A 26,112-nucleotide genomic window follows, 5' to 3' on the forward strand; every position below is an offset into this window, starting at 1 on the left:
GACTGCCCCAAGGAGAGTGAAAAAGCAAGTTGTGAATGGTAGGTTGTTAAGGAATGCCCACTACACATGACAGGTACTCGGCCTGGCTGTCCAGCAGGCAACCTCGATAAGAAAGTTGAAGAAACCTTAGGAAACAAATTTCAGAAAGCAATATTGCCTTGTATCAAGTTAATCAGTTCATAACGCCTTTACGTGCTCTCAAGGACACATGGCATTTCTGCTCACCAACCTGAGCAGCAAGAAGACTGAGCGCCAAGGAAAGACAAACAGCAGCTACTCCATTCACATGACCCATATTCACACACTTCACTTGAGAGGAAGACCTGGGAGTGGGGAGGAAACAAGGCAGAAATGGCCTCCAGTGAAGCACAGCCTTTTCCTACGTATACAACATGACAAGCTAGAGAAATGCAGCTCCCAACACAGAAGCAACAGGTACACAAGCAAGTGGCCTTCCTCAGCTCTGACAGGAGACAGGAATAGACCTATAGAAGATCCATGGCAGGCAGCAGAAGGTATTTAAGCAGCTGTGGAATTTAAATACAATGCTGAGCTAGTTCTGACTAGGAAGTCATCATGGGAAAGACGGCATCAAGCCAACAGAAACCGTAAGACATACACACTGCTTTGGTTTTTCAGATTTGGGGGAAATGACCAAAATCAAAACAAATATTTTATCCTAATCATCTGACAAGCACAAACAGTATCAGAAGGTAATGTCAAAAGGGGAAGGAAAGGGGGACAGCTCAGTGGTTCAGAGCACTTGGCTGCTTTTCCAGAGGACCTGAGTTTAATTCCCAGCACCCACAAGGCAGCTCACAACTGTGTTAACTCCAGTTCCAGGGATCCAACACCCTCACACAGACATAACACCTCACATAGGCAAAACACCAATGCACAGAAAAAAGGAGGGGAAAGGGAACAAGGGAAGTTTTTCTTTTTATATTCACAAAAAGAAAGGGGAGAGGCTGTTCTTTGTTTAGGGGCACAAAGTCACACTATCCATATTATCTACCATCTTCTACTAGAGTAGCTGGTGCTTGTTTATTTGTAAATCCTTTAAAAATCACAACTTTTAAAAGTGTGTTTTTATAGCCTCACTACTCCAGAGTTATGGGACAGAAGATCTTACTGGGCTGCCCAAGACCTGAACAGAAGAAAATTCATGGCAAACATTGTTTGCTATAGATACCTGCAAACTGCAGTCACAGCTCTAAATTATTAATCAAGTGGATTTACCCACTCCAACTAAAACTGCCCAAGTCATATTCTATTGTAGGAAACACATCAAATACAGGATTCACAAAAAGACCAAATAGTCACAATGAAACAAGAACCCGGTAGAATGGCAAACACACCCATCCCAACCGAAAACCTGCCAATTAAGAATGGTTTTGACATTTTTTTAATAGGGTTAGGTTTGAGTGAAGGTTCTTCCTGAGAGTTGTATTTTGTTATCTCCTGAATCTATCCAGGTAGCTATCTACCCCAAGGCTGCAAGTTGCCTTGCTGAAGCTGTGCCAGCTAGCTACCCTCCTGGGTACCCCCCAGGCTTGGGGTAGCAGCCAGCTGCATACACAGGTAAATATTGGGTAGATAAGAAACTCTGCTATGCTGTGCCATTAATCAGAAAACCTACATATACTCCTTTCCCCCCCCCCGCCCCCCCCCCCCCGCCTTACATTTAGCGGGATGCTAATGACCAGAATGGTCCTAAAGGTTGGTGGAAGTAAAAACAAAAGAGATTCTGATTCTCAAACCGACATCAGGAAGGAAGCTATGTAGAGACTTAATCCTTGTCCACGCTGTTAAAATCCACTCCAAACAATATGCCTCGTGATAGAGAGGTCAGCGTCCATCGGGTCTATGTATATAGCAGAATGGCCTTCCTACTGGCCCAGGCCTTCTAATTTCTTAATTATTTTGAAGTAGTTGTCTAAAATATAACCTATTTTAAACATAAAATTTAACATTGAGATATAAGGAAATTTTTAGCATTTATTGCAAAATGATTGATTCCCTTCACTACCACACCAGATAGTAAAGAACTTAGAACTATGTCCTTCCACAGGGAATGTCTTCATATTGCACATGACCCTAAATACCAAAATGTAGCATCACCAGTTTTGCCTTACATTACAGCAGCAAGATAACTGGACACAAGGAGTTGGTAAATTAGCTGTCCCTGGGTTGGTGCCCTTGGAAGTAAAATGAAGCTCAATACTAAATAAAAGTTCAAATGCCCTCCCTCAGCTAAAACACCGTTTTGTTTTGTTTTTTTAATGTACCTATTCTAGCTTGCTGTGGTGGTAAATACCTTTAGTTCCAGCATTTGGGAAACAGAGACGGGCAGAGCTCTGTGAATTTGCGGCCAGCCTGATCTATAGAACAAATTCCCAGCGGGTCAGAGACCCTGTCTTTAAAACAAACAAACAAACAAACAAAGAAACAAAGAAACAAAGAAAAAGAAAAAACTTGGAAAAACTTAAAATATAACTATTCCATCGAGGCATGGATGGAATCTATAATCTCAAGCTGAGGCCAAATGACTCTAAGCTTGAGGCTATCCTGGGCTATATAGCAGGGGATCTTGTCTTAAAGACTGACAACAAGCTAAGATTTGCAATGAAACTAGAGTCAGAATTAACAACAATAAAAACAAACCAAAAAGCAGTGTGGGTGGGGAAGAGAACAGAGTTGACGCATTATGAGAACAGAGTCTCATACAGCTCAGAGGGCCCTGAAACTCACTATGTAGCTGAAGCTGGCATTCAACTGATCTTCATGCCTCTGCCTTCTTCAAAGTGCTAGGGTTACAGGTATGCACCATCATGCCTGGAGCTAACAAAGTGTTTGCAGTACACATAAACATATTTAAAACCCACACTTTAGCTGAGTGACACTTATGGATCGGCAGGAACTCTATCTTCCCCCTAGGAAGCTGGTCGTCGAGGTTTGGTGAGAGACCAAGGTACCTCCTTTTACCAACATTCTAGGTTTTTTTGTTTTTGTTTTCTTTAAACAAATTGAACTAAGAAGTTTGAAATTTTTTTCCCACGAAAGGACAATATTTTAAGCAAGGAGATCTCTGCTGGTCTTCATGATCTCATAGTGAAGGACTCATCTCTTATATAAATCTATTCACCTCAGATGGAGGCTTTAATTACAAAGCCATTATGGTTGTTACACTAGGGGGCTGGAGAGATGCCTCAGAGGTTAAGAGCACTGCCTGCTCTTCGAAAAGTCCTGCCCTCAACTCCCAGCAACCACAAGATGGCTCACAATCATCTATAAAGAGATCTGGTGCCCTCGTCTGGCGTACATGCATACATACAGGGAAAATACTGTATCTGTAATAAATAAATCTTTAAAAAAGAAGAAAAAAAAAGATTGTTACACTAGTTTCATACTACTAAGGTTGGCCTTGGAAAACAATCTAGGACAGAACCCCTTCATTTCAAAGTGTGTAAGCACTGACAGTATCTGGGAGATGTGGGAAATCATATGCAAGAAGAGTGATGAGAATAACAGACTGTCTGTAAACCCTGCCAAGGCCCTGCTCACCAGCATAGCCAAAGCATTTAGGCATGGCTGACTGACAATCGCTTGCTTCCATCAAGTAACAAGGTTACCCCATATTCGGGCTACTTTTATGTCAACTTGATTCATAGAGTTATCTAAAGGGGAAGAGCCTCCATAAGATTCTTTTTCTTTATTTTATTTTATTTTTTCAATTCCAAGCAACCACACGGTGGCTCACAACCATCTGAACTGGCATCTGATGCCCTCTTCTGGTGTGCATGAAAACAAAGCAGCACTCATAAACATAAAACAAATAAATATTTTTAAAAATACACTAAGAATACTTTCATGATCTCCTATGTGGTGGACATTTCTTGTGAGTAGCTATACAGTAATCTTTTGTGACTGTCTTCTTTCATTTAGCACATTTCAAAGTTCTCCCATGTTTTACCATGTATTAGAATTGGCACCTTTTTTGCCCGCGCGCGCACATGTGTGAGAGAGAGAGAGAGAGAGAGAGAGAGAGAGAGAGAGAGAGAGAGAGAGAGAGAGAAAGGTCAAAGGTTGGCTTTGGATGTCTTCCTCAATTGCTTCCCTGCCTTATATTGTGAGACAGTCTTTTTTTTCCCCCTTATAGCTCACTAACTGAGGTAGACTGGCTGGCCCACCAACCCCAAGGATATTTATGTGTCTACCTCTCCAGTTGTAGCATAATAGGCACTTACTGCAGATTTGAACTTGGATCCTGATACTTGTGTGGCAAAGAGCTTACCTTTTAAGCCATCTCCCAATCCTGTACTTCTTTTGAGTCTGTTGTGTGGACAGTTAATCATTTTTTGTTTGGGGCTGTTTTTCCAGACAGGGTTTCTCTGTGTAGTTCTGGCTGACCTGGACTTTGTAGACCAGGCTGGCCTCTAACTCACAGAGATCCACCTGCCTCTCCCTCCCCACATGCTAGGATTACAGACATGGGCCACCACCATGCCCGGCTGAAAGGCATTTTCTTAATTAGAGGTTGATGAGGGAGGGCCCAACCCATCATGGGGGGTTCCATCCCTCGGCTAGGTTCTATAAGAAAGCAGGCCAGTAAGCAGCACCCCTCCCCGGCCTCTGCATCAACTCCCATCTCCAAGTTCCTGCTCTGAGTTCCTGTCCTGACTTCCTTTGGTGATAAACAGCAGTATGTAATTGTAAGCCAAGTAAATCCTTTCGTCCCCAACTTGCTTTTTGGTCAGGGTGTTTCATCACTGCAATGGTAATCCTAAGACACCCTTGGAACGTCTTCAATGACAGTAAATATCCACAGACACCTGGATTCTATTGCCGGCTGCAGGGTTGCTGGAGCTTGCATTTCTGAGACCTCGTCTCGGGAGTTTAAACCTCTGCAGTTCACCACATTAACTGACTGTAGGGACTGAGCTGCTAGAGCACACTGCAAAAGAAGCTGCTGTCTAGTCATTATGTCTACAAGTCACCTGTCACCTGGGAGCTTGAAGCCATGCTCTCCAAGCTTTCATGGCAAGAGTCAGCTAGGGGTCTTGTGAGATGCAGCCTCAGTTCTGATTCAGGAAAAAAACAGCTCTGGCTGAGACTTTTCATTATCTACCTGAATGCCATGAGTGTAGGATATTACTGATCACCTGTCACTCAAAGGGATAATTAAGGATCAAGTTAGTCTACATTTTCAAAAAATGCAGTAAACACATTTGAATACATAACCATGAAAAGCATACTACTGCAAACATGGGACTGTGTTCTCAGTCCTAACAGGTCACAGGAGCAACACACTATATGACTTTCCAAAGAGCCCAAAGGAACAATGACACCAAATGCTAGAAGATATACTACCAGAAGCTAGAAGTTTCTCTGACAGGAGAACTGCTGACGGTTGCCCTAGAATGAACTGTGCACTGCAGGAATAACTAGAACCATAACAACATCAACTTCAGAACCCCATCGTCACCAGCTAAAGAGCTCTGCTTCAGCAGAAGAGCACTCCTCTCTGCAGGAAGAAGCAGGGTTCTGCCAAGCTCCCAGTGCATCCCCTGCCCTGTGTGACAGCTACACCCAAGACTGGTTGGATGCAAGGCAAAAAATGTTTAGTCTCCAAAAATAACTCAAGATAGTGATGATTTCAAGAAGCCAATAGTGAAGCAGTAAAGGAAGTACTGAGCACAGGGTCTGGGAGGCGGCACAGTAACAAGCCAGCCCAACCAAATCTGTCTACATCATTTCAGAACTAGCTCCACTGTGGTTCTTATGATGCGATGTCAAAGGGGAACATCAGAGCAAATGCACCAGGCTTGCAGTAAATATTGTTAGGACACTCCCACATCAGTGGTTGCAGTTACCTAAACATATGGAGCACAACAAACAAACTAAGATAGGAGCAGCTGCTTCTGCCCAAGAGACACATGGGAAAAGCCTCAGCAAACAAAATGTGTCCAAAACTTTTAACATTGTTTTAAAGAGTGCTATGAAGAAACTATTAAAAATAAAAAACTAATTGTACACACTCTCACATGCGTAATCAACAGCATAGAGGCATACACTGCCCCAATTCAGACTCATCCCTACATATTCCAAGTCTCCTTTCACTCCTAGCCTCCAAGTGACAACTAACTAATACGCATACCATGTGAGCCACATCTAAGTGTAAAGTCTTTAGTAAGCACATCAGAAAGTTAAAAGAGGACTAAGGGGGCAGTTCAGTCAATAAAGTTTGCTTGCTTTACAAGCATGAAGATCTGAGTTAGTCCACACAACGCAAGTAAAAGAGCCCAGTGGTACATGTTTATAACCCAGCTCTGAGAAGCCAGGAGAGGTGAGTCCATGAGACTTGCCAGTCAGCCAACCTAGCCTAGTCAGGGAGCATCAGAGCACCAAAAAAGCCTGTCACTAAACAAGGTGGTTCCGGGGGAATGACACCCAAGATTGTCCTCAGACAACCACAAATGTGCACACACAAAAGTAAAAGTGAAAAGCCTGTAGAATCCAATGTGCATTTTACATCTATAGCACATGCAGTTTGACTTCTCAATTTGAAGTTCTCAAGAGCAACACGTCACCTACTCTACAGTGCTGTGAAACAATGAGACCCCGCCTCATTTAAGACTGTTGCAGTCACTAACTAAAGATGCTCCTGTTGTACTAAAATAGTTCCTCCAGTCCTCCATAGCCAAAGTTAGGCATGAACTTTTTCCATACAAAAGCCAACAAACAAGAAGACCATCAAGGCTGGCGGATCTGCTGTACCAACCAAGGACAATGCATGCAGTAAACCTAGACCCCCTATTCAGATCCAGCCAATGGACAACACATTCTCCACAGCTATGTGAAGAGTGGGGACTGACTCTGACATGAACTCTGGTGCCCCCTATTTGACCACTTCCCCTTGGTGGGGGGAGGTCTGGTAGCACTCAAAGGAAGGGGGAGCAGGTTATCTGGGTGAGACCTGATAGGCTGTGATCATATATATGGTAGTGGTGGTAGAGGGAGTCCCCTTCTGTCACAGGTCTAGAGGAGGGGAATAGGGTGAAAGAGGGAGGGGGAAACAGAAAGATACAAGTGAGGGGATAACAATCGGGATATAATCTGAATAATAAAATTTAATTTAAAAAAGGCCAATGAAGGCAAGGCACTGTAAGACACACCTATAATCCTGGCACTCGGGAGGTTGAAGCAGGGGGATAAGCACTGTCAGCTACATGGCACTAGCTGAGCCATCTCTCACTCCAATACACCTCAGACCGAGGGTAGATAATTATAAAAGGTATTCATGATTTCATAATTGTAATTTAAACAGTGTGGGGGTTTGTCTAAGAATATTTATTTATTACATACACAGTGTTCTGCCCACATGTATATCTGCAGGCCAGAAAAGGGTGCCAGATCTCATTATAGATGGTTGTGAGCTACCATGTGATGGCTGGAAACTGAACTCGGGTCCTCTGGAAGAGGAGACAGTGCTCTTAACCGTCTCTCCAGCCCCTTAACTGGTGTTTTAAAAAATACTTTATTTAGGGCCAGGACAGCCAAGGCTAAGCAGAGAAGCCCTGTCTTGAAAATGGAACAAACAGCCGGGCGTGGTGGCGCACGCCTTTAATCCCAGCACTTGGGAGGCAGAGGCAGGCGGATCACTGTGAGTTCAAGGCCAGCCTGGTCTACAAAGTGAGTCCAGGATGGCCAAGGCTACACAGAGAAGCCCTGTCTCGAAAAACCAAAAAAAGAAAAGAAAAATGAACAAACAAGCCATGTATGTATGTATGTATGTATGTATGTATGTGTGTGTGTGTGTATGTTTGTTTTTCCAGACACGGTTTCCTCTGTGTAACATCCTGGCTGTCCTAGACTTCTTTGTAGACCAGGCTGGCCTTGAACTCAAGAGACCCATCTGCCTTTGCCTCCCAATTGCCAGGATTAAAGGCATGCGCCACACCTGCAGAATTCTTAGCTGCCTAGGAAGCACAATGCTCAAAGAGCAGATGCCTCCATATGACACGGTCCACTGCAGCATTCAGAACAATGCAGCAGGAAGTCTCATCATACAGCTCGGTTTTTACTTAAAAAGTCAAGGCCCAGGGGCTGGAGAGATGACTTAGCAGTTAAGAGAACTGGCTGCTCTTCCAGAGAACTGGGTTCAATTCCCACCTACATAGTGCCTCACAACTATCTGTAACTCCAGTTCCAAACGATCGGATGCCCTCTTCTGGCCTATACAGTTGCGTGCATAAACATGCATGTATATAAAACATCCATACATATAAAACATAATGATTTGGGGAGTAGGTGGCTTCAGCAGCTAAAAGCACTTGCTCTTTTAGGGAACTTGGGTTCAATTCCCAGTTCCCACACAGTGGTTCACAACATGGTAGTTTGAATAAGGATAGCCCCCAAAAGATTCATGTTTTTAAATGCTTGGCCATAAGGAGTGGCATTATTAGGGAGAGTGCTTTATATTGGAGGAGAGGTGGCCTTATTAGAGGAAGTGTGTCGCTTGTGGAGGGGGAAGCTTTGAGGTCTTAAATGCTCAAGCTACACCCAGTGTGGAACACATCTAGTCTCCTTCTTGCTGCCTGTAGATCAAGACCTAAGAGTCTCAGGTCCTTATGCAACCACTGAGCTTTATTCCAACCCCTACTTCTTATATTAAAAAACAAAACAAAACAAAACAAAAAAAACTTTTCTTCATTTACTTGCATGTATGTGTGCCTGCCTCTCTATATGTGTATCATGTACCTGAAGTCTTATGGAGGCCCCCAAAAAAGGGGGTGCTGGATCATCTTGGAATCAGAGTTAAAGGCGGCAGGGAGCAGCCCAATGTGGGGCCTAGGAAAGTGAGCCTGAGTCATCTGCAAGCAGAGCAAGGATTTTGTTGTTGTTTTGTTTTGTTTTTTTGAGACAGAGTTTCTCTGTGTATCGAGGCTATCCGGGCCTCCAATTAACAGAGACTGGCCTACCTCTGCATCCCACTTGCTGGGATTACAGGTGTGCACCACCACTGCCCAGCTACAGCAAGGGTTATCTCTCCAGCCCACAGTGCTACCTACACGTTTTAAATTCACCAGTAGGCGAGGTTGGACTCAAACTTGAAATACACAGTGCTTAGCTGAGAAGTGTACATTGTTACACTGATGGTGAACACAAAAAAGTAAAATGATATTTCCCAAAATTAATCAGAGAGCTGCCTTTAGGATCTGCATAGGCCAACCCAAGCACTGATGAAACAAATCTCTTCAATACTCATGAAATTCATGGCTGCAAAGACAAGTCTTAAAATTAATCCAGTGGTGAGAAACATACACCACAAAAAGAAAATCACACAAGAACAGAGAGTAAATGACACTAGCCTCCTCTCACAGTTGTAGAAGACACTTCAGAAAGAAAACCTCTGCAGGCTCCCAAACGTCCTCAAGTGACCCCTCATAGTGTGCTTCACAAAACAAGCAAACATGCAGGAAACCAGAAGCTAAGAGAGGAGATGCAGTAGCCACAGAAGAAAGTCAAGAGCAACACATCCAGAAGAGGGCAAGAGGCATGGAATTCTACACAGGATATATTTCATTGAAAACAGGAAGACAGGCTGCTGGATGTATCTGACTATACTGAAAAATTCTGCAAACAAATCAGAGCTTTAAGGAATAATTAACTGAAGTATACCTATACTTAATACTGATTTCAGTTAAAGGTGTGTTTGAACTGTTAGAAGATAAAGGGGAGAAAGAGGTACGCATGTGACAGATCCAACCTCCTCTTCATAGCCAAAGTGGAATAGATAGATACATACACAGAGGTCTTAAGATACTACAGGTGATGCCGGGTATGGTGGTGCACGACTTTAATCCCAGCACTCAGGAGGCAGAGGGAGGCAGATCGCTATGATTTCAAGGCTGATCTACAAAGTGATGCAGGATACCCATGGCGACAGAGAGAAAACCCTACCTCAAACAAGACAAAACTAAACAGGCCAAAGTCTGTGGGAAATAAGATGAGTGGGGAAAAAAGGACTTTTACTGTTTTTATCACAAATCCAGCACTCTTCGAGGTTTTAGCCTAAGTCTTTATGAAACAGCCATAAGCAGAGTATTTTTCCGAATCACCTGAGAAAAGACAACCTAAAACAGAATCTGCTGTGACATGCTGCAACTCAACATGCTACAGTTACATCTATGGCTTTTTTTAAAATGACAAAATGATGCCTGAGATCTAGAAGAGGTTAAATTGAACACATTTATCAAACGTTTAAAAATATCAGTTAATAAAAACTGTGGCTATTCTCCTCTGTTCATCAGCAGGCACTGGGCAATGTCTGAGCTGTCACACCATTATACAAGGTGTGTCCACAGTGAGGAGCATGCTTATGTCATTAGTTCCTGGCTTGCTCTGTGACACAGAAGCTTAATGATTCTCCAGTGGTAAGCTTCTGCTTTTGTTTTTTTGTTTGTTTTGTTTTGTTTCTGGTTTGTTTTTTGTTTTTAAAGCAGGGTTTCTCTGTATATCTCTGGCTGCCCTGGAACTTGCTCCACACCAGGCTGGTCTTGAACTCAGAGATCCGCCTGCCTCTGTCTCCTGAGTATTAGGCTCAAAGGTATATGCCACCATGTCCAGCTCAGTGGTAAGGTTTTATTTTGATTTTTTTCTTTTCAAGAAAAAGTTTCTTTGTGTAACTGTCCTGGACTTGCTTTGTAGTCCAGACTGGTCTCAAACTCACAGAGATCCACTGGCCTCTGCCACCCTAGGTGTTGGAATTACAAGTATGTGCCAGTGTCTGGCTTGTTTTGACTTTTCAAGATCAGGGCCAAGACTGAATTTTTTCTGAACAAAAATAGCCCTTGTGCAGTTACTGAACAATATCATCGGGTGTGGAGACAATGCCACACAGAAGTCATAGGACAGTGACATACATGGACAAATGGCAGAGGAGGAATCCACTGTGGAAGTATCTTGGGGGGCTTGGCAGGTCACAAACAAGGCAACATTCTGGATGTCTGGGATCAATTAGTTAATGATCAGAATCAAAGTCATTACAACCATAGAGTCAGAAGATACAAAAGGAAGCCATCAAGAAAGGACTATACCTGGGGCCAGCAGGAATTCTGAAATGCAAGGCCAGTCTCACTGAGACATAATGGTCCACTGAGCCAAAGTTAAATATGCAAAGTCAATCGTCAATCAAAAGTTCCAGTAAAGAGTTATAGCAATTACAATTCAAAAACTGCAAGGTGGCTGGCTAGAAGCCACTGATACAAAATGAACACCTCACACAGTCAGACAGCCTGAATCTAAGATCTTTACTTCTGCTCTTCTCTGAACACCACTCCAGTTGCTCCTCGGTGGCAAGCTTAATACCCACCAGAAACAGGAATCTACTAAGTTCAGCTGATTCCTAGATAAACCAAAGCCAGCTATAGTGGCTGCTGTTTCACTTCCTAAAACCACCACAGTACTGACTGCACAGGCGGACTGTCCAGCCCTGCTTCCCTGGTTCTAGGGTCAAGAGAACATGTAACTAACTGTTTTCCCACCTAAGAATTCCAGGAAGGGAACACCTGATGGTCTTTTTTTTTTTTTTTTTTTTTAAACCTGATGGTCTTAATAGTCTTACCTTTCAAACCAAGGTTTAAAACTAAAAGAAATATTTTCTTCTCTGTGGCTCCTTGCCCATTACAGGTTATCCTGGTGACAGCTATCTTCCAAATTACTGAATTAGCAGATCAGCAGGAATAAGAGAGGATATTGTAGGAAACAGAAGTATTCCTGTAAAAACAAAAACAAAACAGATAATCACATGTGTTATGCTTTGGTTTGATGGCAGCTGTCATTAGGAAAAAAAATAATAGCTCAGGGTTGTGATTCCCACAGAATCATACCGCAGAGATAAAAGCTCAGCTTGAGGGTTTTTCCCCCCCTAGAAAAAACAGGTATCTAAAGGTATAAAACTCCAGTGTTCATTTCATCCCAAGAATAACCTAGAGATAAACAATGCACCATAGCAGGGATGTGAGTGAAGAACTACATCCTTACTATGAAATGACTTTCATCAATATAAGGTTGACTACAAAAATCACTGTACTCTAGAATATTAAGCAAAGGGCTAGAAAGATGGTTCAGCAATTAAGAGCTGAGCTGTTCTCACAGAGGACCCAGATTTGGCCCCCAATCCCCATTTGGTGACACACAACTGTTTATAACTCCATTTCTATGGGATTTGACAACCTCATCTGGCCTATGCAGATACCACACACCCACATGCACAGACATACTGGTAAAATATCCATACACATAGAATTGTGTATGTGTGTATGTGTGTGCAAGCGTGCATGTGTACAACTGTGTATAGACATAGGACCTGTCATTACTAAAGGTTAAGTCCAAACTGTCACCCTCTGTTAAGGTTCCAGAGAGCCCTTTGCCAGGCATGATAGCATGCCCCCTTTTAATCCCAGTACTCTGGAGGCACAAGCAGGTGGATATCTGTGAGTTCATGGCCAGTCTGGTCTACATGGTGTGTTCCAGGACAGCAAGAGACAGAGACAGAGAGAGCTTCTATCTTTTTAAAAAAAAAAAAAAAAAAAGCAAGCAAACAAAAAACCTCACAAATAACAACTAAGACATTCTCCGTGTGTGTGTGTGTGTGTGTGTGTGTGTGTGTGTGTATACATATATTGTATACTCCAGTGTTTATTCCACACTAAAGAATAACCTGAAGATAAACACAGGTGCCACAGCAGCACTGTGAGTAAAGGACTATAGCCTATCTATTTATCTATCCATCCGTCCGTCCAGGCGTACACGCAGGAGCGTACATTGGCATTAAATTTGTGTAGTTCTACATCCCTCAAGCTAATCTGCAATCATTTCTAATACCAACCAATAACCACCTATTCTGCCCACTTGCAGGCAAAATACCAGGTTCACTCTCCCAGGCTCCCAGCAGTACCACCAACTTAATGCCTGTAGTCTTACTCAAACGTAGAAAGCAAACATTGCTGTCAACTGGGTCCATACACTATCAAAGGATCCTGGGGCATCATCTACCCTCTAGAGAAAGAGCCTTTGTTCGAGAGCTTATGATTTTTCACTTGGATTGTGTCTTTGTTTTATTTCCTGTTGCTGTGACTTTAAAACAAAAAACAAAAAACCCTGAACAAGAGGCTTACTTCAGCACACAGTTCAAGGGTACAATCCAACATGGAGAGGAACTCAAGAAACAGGAGCTTGATGCAGCTGGGATCCACAATCAGGAAGGAAAGAGTTATGAGTGCTGCTACTGCTGAGCCCCCTCTGTCCACTTATATAGTCCAGGTCTATAGCCAGGGAGTGGTGTTGCCTATAGTGGGCAGATCTTTCTTCCACACCAAAATAATCCCCACAGGTATGGCCAGAGGCCTGTTTCCCAAGTGACTCTAGATTCTTTCAAGATGACAGCTAACAAAGACCATGACAGAGTGATTAAGGGAAACTCTGGTTGTGTGTTTAATTTTTTTTTAATTGTGTATTTGAAAATGTTAGGATAGTAAGAAATAAGATTCAGAAGAGGAAAGCAGTGTGCCAGCACAGTGCTAAGACTGCTGGGTCAACCAATATGCAGTAAAAACAGGTATACAAACAGCAGTAAAAGAATGCTTTTTGGTTTTGTCCATGTCTACTCCCCAAAACACAATCTACAAGTAACATAACAGCAAAATCAGAGTGCTAGAATGAAACAGAATATTGATCAAAAGATACTATAATTAGATTCTAAATCTCATCCCCTCCTTCCATATTAGCAGATGCCCACAAGCTAAAAAAAAAAAAAAAAAAAAAAAAAAAAAAAAAAATTTAAATAAATGAAATGAAATAAAATAAAACAAACAAACCAAAAAATAGTTCTTTAAACTGGGACAACTGCCCCAGCCACACTGAAAAATCAAAGGAGCTACAAAATCAATGCCAGGACAAGGAAGGTCACACCCTACCCCAGCCAGGCTCCCTTCTGGTTCTTCCTTTCCTGGCCAACAAGCAAGACTTTTACTATTCAGATTGAAAAGTGAAACTGTCTAATAAGTGAGGTGAACAATATTGACATGGGGGTGAGGATTTGAAACTTTACTGGAGCTCACTAAGTGAGCTAGACTAGTGATTTGCTCTGCCCAGGCCAATAAGCCCTACCTAATAATGAAATGCCCATCGGCCGCTCTCACTTATTAACCTTAAAAGTTTCCAGGTTTGGTGCCAGGGGTCAGGGGTGGGGGTGGTGCTCAGTGGTTAAGAACCCAAGCTTGAGCTTGGTGGCGCATGCCTTTAATCCCAGCACTCGGGAGGTAGAGGCAGGTGGATCGCTGTGAGTTCAAGGCCAGCCTGGTCTACAAAGCGGGTCCAGGACAGCCAAGGCTACACAGAGAAACCCTGTCTCGAAAAACCAAAAACAAACAAACAAAACAAAACAAAACAAAAAAAACAAACAAACAAAAAAAAAAAAAAACCAAGCTTGGTTCTCAATATCTATGTCAAATAGTCCCCAACTACCTCTAATGCAGGTTCTAGGGGTTCTGACAACTTTGTTTAGTCTCTTAGGACACTTATACTCATGTACACAATGCAAATAAAAGCAAAATAAAATATTTATAATAGGAAGTTCCATCTAAGCAGTTCATGAAACTTCCACACAACTGAATTAGCTCCCCATGCATGTGTGTTCAGGTATGCTGCAGAAGATGAAACCCAGGCATCAAGTACTTCATGCACCTCCAGCCTCTCCTTAACTCCTTCAGAAACAGTTTGCTGAATTATTCTCTTGCACAATGTTGAACACACTCAGGTAAGGAACTGCTGAACCCTAACTGTTGTACAGCACCTCGGCGGCAATGCCTATGCTTCATTCAAATCAGGGCCACACACAACTAAAATCAAGTCTTCTTTATTTCTTATCACCTAAATACATTTAAATTTTTTGTTTTTAGCATTTCCATCTTCATTTCACTTTTAAATGCTGGGTGTACATTTATGGCAGCAATGCTAACTAGATGAGGTCAACTTTGTAGAATACTGTTGATGATTTTACTTAGTTAAAATTACAGTAATGGATTTCTTCACTGTAAAGTGACCATTTCTTTGGTGACTCATCAGTAAATAATCTGCCATACATCTATACTTTTAGAACATTCACTTGAGAGTTTCAGTACTCACTGGAAGCTAACACTATGATACTTAGATGGTTTTATTTTGTTTTTGTTTTGTTTTGTTGGTTTTTCGAGACAAAGTTTCTCTGTGTAGCCTTGGCTGTTCTAGAACTTTGTCAATCAGGTTGGCCTCAAATTCACTATGCAGCAGAGGATGATGTTGAACTCCCGATCTTCCTTCCTCGGCCTCCCAGCTACAACACTCGGGTTCCTTCTGTGTTTATTAGCTGCCTTTCTAACTTTAGTAAGGCATATTTCTGTCTCCCTACTCATTCTTTCCTGGCCCATTATTAGTATGAACTCAAAGACTCTTATTATCATTATTATGTATTATGATTTTTACAATGCCTCAGATTTGGCCGTGCAAGCTGTCCTAGGAGCTTTTGTGGTTTCTAAGCCCTTTAATTCCTCTCACAGCATGTTCCTAGTTCATATAATTCCTTCTCTGCCATACCTTTGAAATATGCCAGGACTAGAGAGATAGCTTGGTGCTTAAGAGCACTGTCTGCTCTTCCAAAGGACCCAGGTTCAATTCCCAGTGCCCACATGGCAGCTCATAACTGTCTGAATCCCAGTTCCAAGAGATAAATTATTTTTTAAAAAGAAAAAAGAAGAATGTCATGTCACCAAGAAGTTCTAATTCTGCTAAGTGGGAAACATTCAGAAATGAAAAGCTAAGAAGTTCACAAATAATAGGTGGTGTCATTCCCTCTGCTCTTGTAGTGTAGAAGCTTAGACAGAATGACAATTCCTAGGATTAACTCTCCATTTGTGCATCCCTGAATCTGCACATGAGTAAAGCCAGAGATTACCAGACCACTCCAGAAGCCTAACATCAAGAATATCACAGCAGGGCTAGAGAGATGGCTCAGCGGTTAAGAGCACTGACTGCTCTTGCAGAGGTCCTGAGTTCAATTCCCAGAAACCTCATGGTGGCTCACAACCATCTATAATGTGATCTGGTGCCCTCCTCTGGCCTGGAGGTGTACATGCAGACAGCACTGTATACATAATAATAAATAAATCTTTTTTTTTTAAAAAAGGAAGAAAGACTGTCATAGCAGCCAGGTGGAGGCACACACCTTTAATTCCAGCACTCTGAGGAGGATCTCTGTGAGTTTGAGGCCAGCCTAGCCTACAGAGTGAGTCCCAGAACAGCCAAGGAAAGCTGTTCAGAGAGATCCTGTCTCAAAAACAACAAACAAAAGAAAACAAAAAGTATCACAGTAAACAAAAAAGTGCAAAAGAAAACAAAAGACTGTACAAATAGACAACATACATTTTTTTAAAAAAATCATTACTACCCCCAGAAAGTAAGATAATTATCATTAAACCCCAGGTGCCACTGAAAAGGACAAGGGGAGAAGGGAAGGGGTTTCGAAGTGTAAAGCCTCAGAGCAGAAATTAAAAACAGAATAGAAAGGTTGCAAGATAAAGAGAACAGAAAACAAGGAAAGAAATTAGAGAAATAACACCCAAGAGATACTAAAGAAGATTGCACTAGCAGCAGTGAAAGTTCATGACCTAGCCACAGAGAGTAGCCTGGGGCTTTCGCTCACACACATGCATGCGCGCGTGTATTCTTATCATAGAATGATAAGAAGCTTTGGGTTTCTCAAAGTCACACTAGACAGAAAGCTAAAGGACTGTGAGGGACTGGGTTGAGGAAGAGAGGGAGTGAGTTTAGTGGTAAGCACCTGTGGGGTACCTCAGTCCAATCCAGAACACAACCCCAAATACACATTAAGATGGCTAAACATAGCCGGGCATAGTGGTGCACGCCTTTAATCCCAGCACTCGGGAGGCAGAGGCAGGCGGATCGCTGGTTCGAGGCCAGCCTGGTCTACAAAGTGAGTCCCAGGACAGCCAAGGCTACACAGAGAAACCCTATCTCAAAAAAAAAAAAAAAAAAAGGTGGCTAAACTTTTAAATAATATAGAAAGTGAGAGTCTCAGATCTGAAGACATTCAATCCTTCATGTACTGCGGAGAGAATTGAAAGCACTATAGGGACTGTGAGGGAAAGTCAGTTGATTCCTCAAAGTAATTAAAAATATAGGTATAAAACAAACCACACAAGAAAAGAATTACAAGGCTGGGCGTGGTGGCACACACCTGTAATCCCAGCACTTGGGAGCCCAGTCCACAAAGCAAGTCTAGGACAGCCAAGGCTACACAGAGAAACCCTGTCTCAAAAGAAAGACTTACCTATCTACCTACCTACCTATTTGGTTTTTTAAAACAGGTGTAGCCCTGGCTGTTCTGGAATTCGCTCTGTAGACTAGGCTGGCTTCAAACTCAAGAGATCCGCCTGCCATTGTCTCCTAGAATGCAGGGATAAAACACATGCACCACCAACACCCAGCTGCTTTCATTTTTATATGTATTATCATCTATCATTCCTCACAGGAATAACACTTTTCTCAACAGACATAAAATCTACCATAAATCTTACCTTTTTTTCAGTACTACAAACTGTGGTGTCAGCAAAAGATGTAAATGTGACAGTTATAAAAAAAAATGTCTGTTAGGGGCTGGAGAGATGGCTCAGAGGTTAAAAGCACTGACTGCTCTTCTGGAGGTCCTGAGTTCAATTCTCAGCAACCACGTGGGGGCTCACAACCATCTATAATGTGATCTGACGCCCTTTTCTGGCCTGCAGGTGTACACACAAGCAGAGCCGCAAGCACAGTACTGTATACATAATAATAAATAAATCTTTTTTTTTTAAATGTCCGTTAAAGCTGGGCATGGTGGCACACACCTTTAATGCCAGCACTTGGGAGACAAAGACAGGTAGATCACTGTGAGTTTGAGGCTAGCCTGGTCCACAAAGCTAGTCCAGGACAGCCAGGGCTACACAGAGAAACCCTGTCTCAAAAAACCACCAAAAAAGAAAAAAATGTCTGTTCAAGTGTTATCTAGCTCAAAGGTAGAGTACTGCATGCTTAGCATGCTTAAATCAAAAGTCTTGGGTTCAATCTCAGACACATCTGCACACCCTATAGAAGACTGGTTTAGCCTAAAACAGAACAGAATCTCTCAACTGAATCTAAATGTATTTGCTTAATCACAAAGGCTAAAGAAATAGCAGAATGAGCACTCACTCACTACTCACAATCCCTTGTCTTAAAGAGAATAGGAAAGAGATCAGCCTTTTTATGGACATCAAATTTACTGAAATCAAAATTACATACTTGGGGTAGGGGGCCACCAGCACTTTGTATTCACCTAAATTTAAAAAAAGCAGACCACACATGGAGCTATTCTATAACCTCCAAATAAACCCTGTCTTTCTGTACAGTATTGGGCACAACAAAACTGTGCCCACACCACAGACCACCGACAGCCTGGAGTACAGTCCAGATACACAAAGCAAGGCTCTACCCCCTGCTATATCACAAAATCCTCATGACACCAGCTTAATCATTTTAATGATCCCACTCACTATGCATGCTTCAAAAATATTCTCAAATCAGAAGAGACTGAAGACAATGAGATAATCTACACAAAGGCTTGTCTACCATCATTGTTTTGCATGCTGTGAATAAAAACTCATCTATAAAATTTTGAATACAGGCCAGGTGTGGTGGCGTATGCCTTTAACCCCAGCACTCAGGAAGGCAGAGGCAGGCAGATCTCTGAGTTCAAGGACAGCCTGGTCTATAAAATGAGGATAGGACAGGCATGGATACACAGAGAAACCCACAGAGGAAAAAAAAAAATTTTTTTTTTAATTTTCTAATACAAACATCATCAACACCATGCAATTCCAGCACCCAGGAGGCTGGGACAGGAGAGGCTCAAAGCCAGCCTTGGCTATACAGTAAATTAATGGTCAACTTAGGCTAGCTAACAAGATCTTGTCTAATAACAAATGATTGTAAAACAGAGAAACCTAACCCTTAAAAAATAAAACAAGCCAGGCGTGGTGATGCAAGTCTTTAATCCCAGCACTCAGGAGACAGAGGCAGGCAGATTGCTGTTGAGTTCGAGGCCAGCCTGGTCTACAAAGTAAGTCTAGGACAGCCACGGCTACACAGAGAAACTCTGTCTGGAAAAACAAAACAAAACCTAAAACTTCTTCAGAAATACCCAACAACGGGAGCTGGAGAGAAGGCTTAAGGGTTAAGAGCACTGACTGCTCTTCCAGAGGTCCGAAGTTCAATTCCTAGCACCTACTTGGTGGCTTATAACCATCTATGATGAGATCTGGTGCCCTCTTCTGGCCTGCAGGCACACATGCAGACAGAACATTGTATACATAATAAATAAAAGTCAAAATTTAAAAAAAAAGAAAGAAAATACCCAATAACAGTAAAAATTATGCACACATACCTGTAACTGTGTCAGGTATCTTCACAAACACCAACTACTAATATAAGCCCAGGAAAAGATACCAACACTTCTAAGCCATTAACAAAAATCATCACACCAAGAACGTTAAGTACAAGCCAGGCAAGCCCTCCCTACCTCCTTAAGAAGGCCTTATCAGTCAGAAGGTGATGCACGTAAGTAAAGACCTTGGCACCTGACTGGATTACATCACTGTCTGGCTATGCTCACTAGCAGCACTCACATCACTTCAGACACAAAGCAGCCAGCTCAGTCCAACCTACTATAAAAATACCAAGTCACAAATTAATAAAGTAATCCAAAATAAAGACCAGAGGACCACCCACACCTGTTACAGCCACAGTGGGTGAAGAATGACTACAAACTGGTCATCGGCTCACCTGAAGTACTTATTCTCAAGCCAACATTTCCTCAATGTCTCCAAAACTTCTTACATGGCATATGAGCAACCAAGTGACTAAAACTGTTGAAAAGTAAATTTCATTCCTTCTTTTTAAGGTAGTCACACACTGAAGTCACTACCTATATCAGGCTGGCCTCCAATTTGCTGCCATCCTCCTGACTCTGCTGGGATTACAGGCATGCATAAATTGATTCTCTTCATTAGAGCAGTAGCAATGTAATCAAAGCCACGCACACCCTTTAAAGTCTAACCAGTAGGTCTTGACGTAAGGTGACACAGATTCAGTTCTGGGCAAATAATTTCTTCTCTTTGTATTTGCCTTACCTACAAAATGAGAGACTTGAGGCTAAATCATCCAATCTTACAAGTCATTTCTATGATCTAAGAAATATGGAGTTACCCAAATCAATTTAAACTGAAAATGACAAAGAATTTAAAGTTGCTCAGGGCTAGACATGGTGCTGTACACCTTTAACCTCAACACTCAGGAGGGCAAAACAGGCCAATCTCTGTGAGTTTGAAGCTAGCCTCATCTTTATAGTGAGTGCCAGTGAGTTTCTTAAAAAGAAAAAAGGGGCTGGAGAGTTGGCTCAGAGGTTAAGGGCACTGGCTGCTCCTCCAGGTCCTGAGTTCAATTCCCAGCAACCACATAGTGGCTCATAACCATCTATAATGTGGTCTGATGCCCTCTTCTGGCCTGAAGGTGTATGCGCAGCCAGAGCACTGTATACATTATAATAAATTAAATAAGTAAATAAATCTTTAAAAAAGAAAAAAGATACTGCTAAATACAATGTTCTCTGCTGGTCGACCAGTCTGATTGGTTGTGGCAAGTCTCTTATTTAAAAAGATAAACAGGCCAGGTGGTGGTGGCACACGTCTTTAGTCCCAGCACTTGGGAGTCAAAGGCAGGTGGATCTCTGTGAGTTCAAGGCTAGCCTGATCTACAAAGAGAGCTCCAAGACAGTCAAGGTTACACAGAGAAACCCTATCTTGAAAAACCAAGAAAATAAAATAAAGATAAATAAAAGGCCAAACTGCAAAAAGCACTGTATTCATGTGGTCAACATGTGAACATACAGCTCACAAAGGTTTGAGCTACCCTCATATACACTAGGTACCGTTCACAGTTCTTAACAGCATCAGACACTTGCTTACTCTGTCAAGGACTCAAACCAAGTAAAATCTTGATGGAATATACACTCATTTGTAGGCACAATCAAGTAATTGAATGCGGATTTATTCACAACCTTGTAAGACATCACACATCCTTTCCCTGTGGTGTGTCCCCCAGTATGTATATAAAACAGGATGAAGTTCCCCTAAAGAGAATTCTAGCCAGCCTCTGAAGGAATATACATGGACTGACACAAGTTCTAAAGATGGACATCCCGCAGGGTGACCGGCCTTTTCACAAGGCTCATTTCTGATCTGGCTTATACCAAACTCACTGGTATGTTTTTCAATCTTTAAATAAGAAAAGGATTCCCAAAGAATTTGACTTATGGCTTGATTAACACACACACAACAACAGCAACAGCACCCTCTAAATCTCTCCCTGGTGAACTTCGTCTGCTATAGGCTTCCCTAAGTAAGCAGGCCACCACTAATGACTTGTTTTGTTTTGTTTTTCAAGACAGGATTCTCTGTATAGCCTTGGGTGTCCTGGACTTGATTTGTAGACCAGGCTGGCCTCAAACTATTAAAAAAAACAAAAAACAAAAAAACTATCCTCCCAAAAGTGGAACTGCTGAAAAATAGACTTGCATTTCTGTTAAGGTCACACCTACCTTCTTCTCACCACCTGCGAATGATTGTCTGTTTCCTGACGTCCATCAACATGTTTTCTTTTCTTTGAGTAAGGCTATAATGTAGGTGCTGGGAACTAACCTGGGATCTTATGCAGGAACAGTACAGATATATACATTTTTTTTTTTTTAAGGTTTTTTTTTTTTTTTTTTTAGTTTTTTGAGACATGGTTTCTCTTTGTTATCTTGGCAGTCCTGGACTCGCTTTGTAGACCTGACTGGCCTTGAACTCATAGGGATCCACCTTTATTAGCCCCTCCTCTCAATTTTTGACCACTGCCTAGAAGATAGATGCACCCCCTAATTCACTTCTACTTATTTTTTTATTTTTTGTTTTGTTTTTTTTCAAGACAGAGTTTTCTATGTAGCCTTGGCTGTTCTGGAGCTTGTTTTGTAGACCAGGCTAGCCTCAAACTCACATAGATTTGTCTGTCTCTGCCTCTGAGTGCTGTGATTAAAAGCACGTGCCACCACGCCCAGCTTCACTTACCTCTTACTCGGGTTCTTTCTTGATCAAAGTTCTCTGTTGCTCACATATGCAGTTTATGATTTACACTTTCTTTGTGGCACCCACCTAGGCTTCTGAGCATCTGAATCAATGCTTTTGAACTGAGATGTGGTGTGAATGAATAAAAAACATGAAGTGGGGGCTGGAGAGATGGCTCAGAAGTTAAGAGTACTTACTGTCTGTTCTTCCAAAGCTCCTGGGTTCAATTCCCAGCAACTACTTGGTGGCTCATAACCATCTATAATGACATCTGGTGCCCTCATCTAGACTGCAGGTATACATAATAATAAATTAATAAATCTTAAGAAAGAAAGAAAGAAAGAAAGAAAGAAAGAAAGAAAGAAAGAAAGGAAGAAAGAAAGAAAAAGTACCGTCTGCTCTTCCAAAGGTCCTGGGTTCAATTCCCAGCAACTACATGGTGGCTCACAACCATCTATAATGAGATCTGGTGCCCTCTTCTGTCGTTCAGGTGTACAAATAATAAATAAACCTTTTTTTTTTAATTAAATAAGTAAATAAATCTTTTGAAAAAAGCAGTCCCTGAGCCAAGCTTGGTGGCGCACACCTTTAATTTCAGCATACATAATAAATAAATAAATCTGAAGCAGCAGCATGCAGTAGACTTCAAAGACCAAATAAGGGGCTGAGGGTATGGTTCTGAGGTCTGGCAGGTTTGAAGCCCTGGGCTCAATCCCTAATACAGCTCCAAGATTAAATAAAAAAAGAAGTTTTTAAAAGCCCCATCAATTTATTTATATTGATTAGATGTTTAAAATGATAGCAGGGCAGTGGTGGCACACGCTTTAAGCCAGACCTCAGGCAGGTGACTCAGAAGCCAACCTGGTCCACAGAGCAAATTTCAGAACAGCCAGGTCTACAAAGAGAAATCTTGTCTCAAATAAACAAAAGAACAAAAAACCAAAACAAAACAAAACAAAACCACCCTCCAACCACAAAAATGGACATATTGAGTTAAACACACAAAATTAAAATGGCTGAGGGTACAGTGCAGTGGCACAGCAAGACCTACTTCCCATACACACACACCCATATATGTGCGTGTGTGTTTATTGTCCTATTTTTACTTTTCACATAAAGGCACTAGGAAATGTCAATGCATAGCTTGCACTGCCATTCTGAGGCACTGTCTTGAAGGTTATACTGAGGATATCAGCCAGCCCCATAGCTGCTTTCTTTAAACAGACATGATCAAAGCATAAAAAACATTGGACCTGGTAAAGCACAGGTATCCAGATGTTTGCCAAATGAATTATAGCCAAAATTGGTATACATTCAATTAAAGGAAGCACTCTGAGAAGTGATGGTATTGACTGTTAATCAGGAAGCAGAGGCAGGTGTGTCAGAGTTTAAGGCCAGCCAGGGCTCCAAAGTCAGACCCCGTCTTCAATAAAATCCAAGACAAACAAAAAACCTTTGATTAAAGGCTAAACAATAAATTTTTAATTATTTCTTAGTTGAATGATATTTTGTCTTAGTTTTTCTGAGACAGGGTATCTCTGTGTAGCCCTGGCTGTCCTCGAACTCAACAATTCACCTGCCTTTCTGTTTGTATATGAGCACACTATGAAGAATTGTCTATTTCTTTAATATTAAATCACCTGGTCACTGGTATTTCTAAGTTTCACATAAAAGTTCCCATTAGGATTCAGAGAATAAAGATTAGATATTCAAAGTATAACAACTTTAAAATTTTTTTTAGAATTTTGAAAAATCAACCCTATCATCACCACTCAAAAAGATCTATTCCCAATACCCACAATGGGTGATGCACAACTGCCTATAAATCCAATTCTAGGGAATTCAACATTGTCTTCTCGTCTCTGACAGTATCCACACACATGAAAGATGCATGGACAAATGGGCGGACATGCATGTGTGTGCACACACATACATAAATAAAAATAAATTAAAAACAAGCTACCATATGACACAGCTACCAATGATTGCCTCAAGATGAGACAATAGGGGGTGTGGGGGCAAGATCCAGAACATACGGTTTCTTTCTGTAGTAATGAAAATAGTATAAGGTATAGACAAGCATAAGACCATAACCACTCAGCTCCATGAACACACTGAAAACAGAAAAAGTCATGCTTGTATGTGCCAGCATTGCTTCTGAAGTGCTTCAGCATCTGTATCACGCTTTTTGTTTGTTTGTTAAGACAAGATATCACGGTGTAGCCCTGAGTGGCCTAGAACTCACAGAGATCTGCCTGTATCTACCTCCAGAGTGCTAGAATTAAGAACATGTGTCTCAACCCCTGGCATGCACCATGCTTTATTTATCAAATACATCCAAACATTTTCATTTGAACTTCACAACAATCTTGTTATATTTTAGTTTTCACACAATACTAATGGTTGGTTTTATATGTCAACTTGACACAACCTCAGCTGAAGAAATGCCTCCAGGAGATCCAGCTGTAAGGCATTTTTTTCAACTGGTGATCCCTGGGAGAGGGCCTAGCCCATTGAGGGTGGAGCCAACCCTGGGCTGGTGGCCCTGATTCCATAAGGCAGGCTGAGCAAGCCTTGTGGAGCAAGCCAGTAAGCAAACCCTCCATGGCCTCCGTATCAACTCCTGCCTCCAGGTCCCTGCCCTGCTTGAGTTCCTGTCCTGACTTTGGTGATGAACATCGATGTGGAAGTGTAAGCAGAATAAACCCTCTCCTCCCCAACTTGCTTTCTAGACATGTTTCATCACAGCAATAGAACCCCTGACGAAGACGACTAGCCCGTGTTACAGTTAGGGAGTCACAGGCCAGCATTCAGAATGCCACTGCCTTCCAGCTCGTCAGAACCAAGGCTTGCACTCCATGTACAGCTACCATGGCAGCTACTGTTTTATGAGGACCTTGCATGAGTAGGCAGCTCTTAACACTTTTTCTCATGCTTGATACTTGCACTTACTAATATTTTCTATGAATTCATTTATTGTTGAAATTTTTCACCATAAGAATAAACCAACTCAACCTCAACAGTGTAATTAACAAGTACAGCAGAATTTGTTTTGGGGCTCTGGCTGTAGTGTGTTCTTAGTGAAAAGGTGGGAGGATAAAATACAAAAAAGCACAACAATAAAACACAGACAAAAACAAAGGCCAGCAAACTCGGAGCAGCTCTGTAAACATTCATTTATTTTACATTTGTGGTGTTTCTGCCTGCCCCACACAGTTCAGAGGAGAGCCTGCAGGTGTTTGCTCTCTCCTATGTCAGGCATGCTGCATGGGGTTATCTGCTGAGCCATCTCACTTGCCTCAGGGGATCATTCCTCAGCTTGCACAACCACTCAATGCAAACCAGCAACATAGAAACCTACTAATGTTCCAAATATCAGAACAGGGCGCTCATTCATGTAATGGTGTTCATTAGGGATGAATAGATGAACAAATGTGATATAGAAACATACACTGGGATATGACTGGAAAAGGAAATAAATATTGGAACATGCTACACTGTAGATAAACCGTGATGACATGAGGCTTCAAGCTAGTCATAAAGCACAACTGTATTCCACTTCCATGTGGCACTCAGAACTGCTGCCTGTCGCACTGGAGGGGAGAATGAGGAGCCCAATGAGCACTGAGCTGTAGCTTGAAAAGGTGAAGCTTCTGGAGCTGTACAGTGGTTATGGCTGCATAATATGTGAAAGCATTTAATCTCCTCTTAGCAGTCAGTGAAGAATTGAAGAAAACTGAAACCAGTTCCTCCTAGATCTGTAATTAAAATGAGGTCAAAAAGCAAACTGCTGCTATCCAGAAAAGTGGAAAGGCTGTAAAGCAGCTCCAGAGGACCACAACTAACCAGCAGAGAAAGGTAAGCAGACATGAACACC

General features: G+C 41.9%; 1 protein-coding gene across 6 annotated transcripts in view; it reads right to left on the bottom strand.

Moving 5' to 3' along the window:
• Ppp6r3 (protein phosphatase 6 regulatory subunit 3) overlaps nucleotides 1–26,112 on the bottom strand; it is a 113,884-nt gene that overhangs the window by 67,146 nt on the left and 20,626 nt on the right. For all 6 annotated transcript variants that reach the window (XM_051145769.1, XM_051145765.1, XM_051145768.1 and 3 more), the window contains exon 2: nucleotides 11,627–11,778. The gene's annotated coding sequence lies outside the window, so the exon portion shown is untranslated. The remainder of the gene's footprint in view (nucleotides 1–11,626; nucleotides 11,779–26,112) is intronic.

Source organism: Acomys russatus, chromosome 5 (assembly GCF_903995435.1).
Source record: "Acomys russatus chromosome 5, mAcoRus1.1, whole genome shotgun sequence".
NCBI classification, from domain to species: Eukaryota; Metazoa; Chordata; class Mammalia; order Rodentia; family Muridae; genus Acomys; species Acomys russatus.